The sequence below is a fragment of the Lolium rigidum genome, unplaced genomic scaffold, assembly GCF_022539505.1.
Source record: "Lolium rigidum isolate FL_2022 unplaced genomic scaffold, APGP_CSIRO_Lrig_0.1 contig_12112_1, whole genome shotgun sequence".
Classification (NCBI taxonomy): Eukaryota; Viridiplantae; Streptophyta; class Magnoliopsida; order Poales; family Poaceae; genus Lolium; species Lolium rigidum.
The window spans coordinates 248,985-254,895 of NW_025899818.1; the positions used below are offsets into that span (position 1 = coordinate 248,985).

Genomic DNA, 5,911 nt, shown 5'->3' on the forward strand with positions numbered 1-5,911 from the left:
GTCCACCACTCGGCAGCGTCGGCGCCGATGGACTCGAAGGCCAGATATAGAATACAGAACACATGCCTAATACATCACCTTTGCTCCATGGTAGTGGATCACTCACGAACCTGATGCACACACCTCAAACCCCATCAAAAAACGGAACAAAAAGGGAAAAAAAAGCTGGACATCTCCTTATACATGTCCAAAGCATGCCACACCTACCATGATGGAAGGTACCCGTTCTGCTCTCTCTACGAGATTTAATAATGAAACACAAAGGGGATTGAATGTATAATAGTGTACCTGAGAATCAAAATCATCAATGTCGCATTTTCCAGCAAGCTCCAGAGCAACTTTCCTGATAAACACAATCATACAAAGCATGTAATGCCAAAAAAAATCCTAACAAAAGCATCTAAAATAAGCGCAACTCCAACAGATTCCAAAGATTTCAAAATGATTTGATAGTCCAAGCATGCAACCCATTTTTCAACAGCTCTCTTGAAAGCACCAACCTCGGTATGTTTTCCAAAGATAGGGAACCCTGAATAAATAAATTTCACATTGTCAATCGTAGGGATAAAAAATAGTAGCATAAATATCACTCCCATCAGTCTTCCTTTTCAATATCACGTGATACAATATTCAGTTACGATAGGTTACCCACGCATGCTCAAGAGTACCCTATTTTTATTCAAAAAAGGGAGAGATGTGGTAGTTCAATGAGATGGTAAGAAGGTAAACACTGAAGAAAATTTGTACTATAGTTCGGTCAGAGCCAATCCTCAAATAAGTTCTGCTGTTATAATAAAGGCGAAGGGGGTAAGAAACAGAATGATGGATTATATGAAGAAATGTACCTGATTATGAGCAAAAGACAGTTCAGTTTCGTGGTCTAGAGAGTTCAACTTCATCGAGTCAATCAAATGTTGGATTCTGTTGATGCACCTGAAATTTTCTTTCCAACTCATCCACCTTCAATATAAACAAAAACCAGTCAGTCCAAAATAAGTATATACCTCACATTGATATATTAGATGCAAAGTCTGCCACATAGATTAAGATCCAATGGAGATTAAAAAATACTATTAGCATTGTTTTTTCTGTGTTCCTCATACCTGCCACTCAATGCTCTCACATATGGTCGTAAGCTCTTTTGTCAGATGAACATATTCTGTGGTTTTTTAAGCAACTTGCTCCCATAGATGGAACGCTTGCCAATCTACAAAAAAAAGTCATTATCCTCAGACCCAAAAGAAGAATAACGCCCAAGATACATGTAGGATGCATATCAGCTTTCTTTCCAGGAACAACACAACATGATAAATAAATGCATGCGTATTTTGAAACTACAAGAGACCTAGTAGCTTTCGCACCGTAACAACTCGTCTTCTCAACTATTCAGTCAAAGAGTCCTTTGATTACCAGATAAAGAGGACCAGGTACCGAGGCGTATACTGAATCTGGTATTAAGAAATCACGGCTAAAATCCACATGTTACAGACTATCGCATATATCCCCATTCTAGTAATCATTCTCCTCTCATATCACCAAAATGATCGCCGAGATAAATGAGACTGCTGTTCGCATACAGCGAGATAACCTCTTTTGCAAACCCCCACAAGCCCAGCAGGCGGTGTTTAAATTGGATATACACATTCTTACTCGATTTTCTAACAGAAGATATCACTGCAAATTTCCACTCCTAACCTAGCATCACAAATCTTTCCATATATCCAATCTTCCCTCATGCCTCACTCACGCATACAGTACCAAAAAATCTGTTGGACTACAAAACTACTGAAGTTACAGAACTTAAGCAGCAGCACAAATCCATGGGCATAGGCTGCAGGTACACAAGAACAGAAACGAAATTTTCAGTAACCGGAGAGGGGGAGGGGGTTACCAAGCACAGGATCTCCCGGACGATGTAGAACGGTCCCTGGGGAGTCCATGCCGAGGAATCTGCGGGAGGACGCTGAGCTAAAACGCTGGGGGGTGTTGGAATTCGATTCCCGCCACGACCCTGGAGGTAGGATTTGGGCGAGGGATACCATGACCTTGGGCATGTTTTCGGCAGAGAACCTCGCCGAGCTCTTCCCACCGTTGCCAATGCGTCTCCGCCTCTCCTCCCTCGCGGTGCCTTAGATGATCTATCTGGCGTTGTCCCAGCGACCTGCACAGGGACTTGCCACCTCCGCTGCCCGTCCCCATCTCCTCGTCATTGTTGTGGGGGTATGGGGTCGATCTTTCCGGGAAGAAGTGCTAATAGTCCATGGCGGCGCCGCCGGCCTGCCGCTGTCCCCGCCGTAGCGGACCCCTGCCCATAGGGGCGGGCGCTGCCAGACCCGCGCGAGGACACAAGGAGGGGCATGGCGCTCGGGGGAAGTGGGACGACGGTTTTCACGATAGGACGCGGAGTGGTGAGTCGTGCCTAAGGGTGGCAATGGGTCGGGTTTGGTCGGGTCAACCTAAAATAGACCCATGCCCATCATCCTTATCGAGCACACATATGACCCACGACCCTACCCATGAGTAAGGAATGAGACCCATGCCCAAACCCATCGGGCAACCCGACCCTATCAGGCAACCCATCGGATACAAAATGGAGAGTTTGACGCAAACAAATATATAGAACACATCGGCACATTGTTGGGCTGCCAGGACGAAGAGTGGTGTGTTCCCGTTCATGGCTTTGTGACTGCAAGTAGTACTAATATGCACATGTTTGGTGTATGGATACAAGAGCTTTGTGTGTAAATGATGTATACTGTCTACATGTATAATGTATGTGTATCATAGCCCACATACCATACAAAATAATTCAATTGTTTTAATTAGTAATATTAATCGGGTGACCCATCGGGCAACCCGTGGACATAGACTGATACCCATACCCGATCCACGACTAATCGGGTTGCCCATGAGTCGTTTCCATGGGCGAACATCGAGACCCATACCCTACCCATTCGGGTCGGGTGCCCATGGGTAGACGTACCCATGGGTCGAAATGACGGCTTGAGTCGTGCCTCGTGCGTGCGTGGCGTGAGTTGTAGCTACAGTTCGTTTCTCGTCGACCGGTTATGTTGCTATTTTTTTTTCACTTTGCGGGAGGGAGAGCGAAAAAAGGGAGGATGCGAGATTGGAGGTGGGAGGGTGGGACGTACCATGGGACACCACCTCTAGCCATTTAATATAGTAGAGATTTGAAACATTTTGATGGATTTTTTAGCTCACATGTTATTAACCGTATTAGCTTTTCTAGCAGTTGTTTAACGAAATTTGCTATTTTTGAAAAAATGTTGCATGCATTTGGTACAAGACAAAAAGAATGATGTCAGCGAGAATCTTTCTTAATTCTAAAATTTATAATGTTTTATCTCCTAACTGACAACTTCAATTTAAGATACGTCTTCGCTAATGAACTCGTCTCGACGAGATCTTCAAAACTAGCACCCAGGTTAATATGTTTGGACAACTTTTTTTCGGACTAAAAGTTATCAACCCTAAAATACGTGATTTATCAACCGTAAAATTAAAACTTACCAACCCAAAAAGCTAATTTCATTTCGAATATTTTAGCTTAATTTTTTAGTTTACAAGCTATCAACTCGGTGCCTCGTTATTTATAAAACGGTAAATATAAATAACTACCAACCCTTAAAAGCTTATTTATCAACGGTTAAATATTATAATTTCATTTAAAATATTTTAGCGAATCTTTTTTATACTACAAGCTATCAACCCGAAGACCCGTAATTTATCGATGGTAAATATAAATAACCATCAACCCTAAAAAGTTAATTTAATTTAGAATATTTTAGCTACTCTTTTTTTGTTTACAAGTTATCAACGCGGTGCCCTGTGATTTATCAAAAGTAATAATAAATAACTATCAACCCGGTGTCTAGTTATTTATCAACGGTAAAAATAAATAACTACCAAACCTGAAAAATATTCCATTTAGCATATTTTAGCCACTCTTTTTTAGTTTACAAGCTATCAATCCGGTGCTCCATTATTTATCTACAGTAATTATAAATAACTATCAACCCTGAAAAGTTAATTTAATTTAGAATATTTTGGCGACCATTTTTTACTTTACAAAGCTATCAACCCGACGTTCCGTTATTTATCAACGGTAAAAATAAATAATTACCAAACCTAAAAAGTATTTCATTTAGAATATTTTAGCGACTCTTTTTTTAGTTTACATCAACCCGGTGACCTATTATTTATCAATGGTAAATATAAATAACTATCAACTCTAAAAAGTTAATTTCATTTAGAATATTTTAGCGACTCTTTTTTTATTTACAAGTTATCAACTCGATGCCCCGGTATTTATCAACGGTAAAAACAAATACCTAGTCAGTGGTAGTTAGAATAATTTAGCAACTTTTTATTAGCGGCCGCCCTCCTCCTTGCCATCCTCGCAGCTTGGGCTTGGTCGAGGTCCGCCTCCTGCGCGGCGGCGCGTTCCACAGCAGTCCGTGCCTCCAGGCGGACGCGGCCGGTGGCCTGGGCCTCCTGGTTCTCCTCCCGACGGTGCATGCGCTCTTGGTGGCCGCGCTCCGCCGATGCAGCAGCCTCCCGGGCGCGCCGCTCGGGCGAGGGCAGCTAGATGAGGTGGTGGGCTGCTCGCATAGCGAGGAAATGGTTCTTATGCCCGAGGAGGTCGCCTAAACGGCGGCGGCCTGCCCGGCAGGTGGCCTCGTGCTCCTTCGTCACACGCGTGAGGTCGGCGAGACGCTCCTCGATGGCGACGTTGATGTTCGCCAGCGCGAGGTCGTCGAAGTAGTCTTCCGGGTCGACGGGCTCCTCCTCCGCGGCGGGCTCCACCTCCTCCTCCGCAGCGGGCTCCTCCTCCTCCTCCGCGGCCTCGTATCTGCCGTCCGCGGCCTCGTGCCAGCCGTCCGCGGCCGCCTCCACCAGCTCTACGTCCTCTTCCTTCTTCGCCGCCCCCTCTGAAAGAACATCTCTCATATTATGTTTTGTGTGTTTGATGTCAATGTATGTGATACTCTAATGTTTGTTTAAGTGCTACAGGGATTATATAGATACATATATATGTGTGATGGATGTTGTAAGTCATGTCAAAAAGAAGCTGTAACAGGATCACCAGGCCGGATAATCCGGGCCGGATATTTCCAAAATATCCGGCCCCCAGTTTTCGGCTAAGGACTTGAGGATTTGTGGCTCAGTACACCCTGGACATGGGCCGGAGATTTGCCCGGACATTTGCCCGGATTTGCCACAAGGCCGGATATTCCGGGCCGGATATTTCCAGAATATCCGGCCCCCTCGAAATTGGCTAAGGACCTAAGGAAAAGCATCTCTGGACAGGAGCCGGACATTTGGCCAGATTTTCCCCGGAGTCGGATTTTCCGGGGAGGCCGGATTATCCGGCCCTAACTTAGGCCGGATTATCCGGCTCCACGGAAGCTCCAACGGCTGGAAATTGGAAGGGGGTATTTATACCCCCTTCTTATACCTTGCTCCTGGCTCAATCATTGCACAAAAATCTGCCAAGCTTCACCACCATTAGAACCACCTCAAGAACACAAGATTTGCAAGATCTCCTTCCTCCCCCAACCAAAGCTCTTGATCTTTGGAGATTCGAAGGAGGAGACACCGATCTACATCCTCACCGAAGCGATTTACATTTCCCCCTCATTTGTTTGAGGGCCCCCTTGCTAGTGTTCCTGTTTGGATCCCTAGTTGTTTTGTGTTGATGTATTGTTGTTGATTGTTGTGTTGTTACAGATTTGGGAGCCTCCAATTCGGTTGTGGATGTGTGCCCCAAGAACTTTGTAAAGGCCCGGTTTCCGCCTCGAGGAAATCCCTTAGTGGAAGTGGGCTAGGCCTTCGTGGCGTTGCTCACGGGAGATCCGAGTGAAGCCTTCGTGGCTGTTGGTTTGGCTTG

The 5,911-nt window shown here is 45.0% G+C and overlaps 1 long non-coding RNA gene across 1 annotated transcript; it reads right to left on the minus strand.

The window, feature by feature from the left end:
• Positions 1-261: 261 nt before the first annotated feature.
• LOC124680292 lies at positions 262-2,058 on the minus strand. Its single transcript, XR_006995472.1, has 3 exons — positions 1,892-2,058; positions 1,104-1,207; positions 262-960 (listed from the first exon to the last, which is right to left on the minus strand). It is a non-coding gene; the product is annotated as an uncharacterized LOC124680292 (long non-coding RNA).
• Between the last annotated feature and the right edge of the window lie 3,853 nt (positions 2,059-5,911).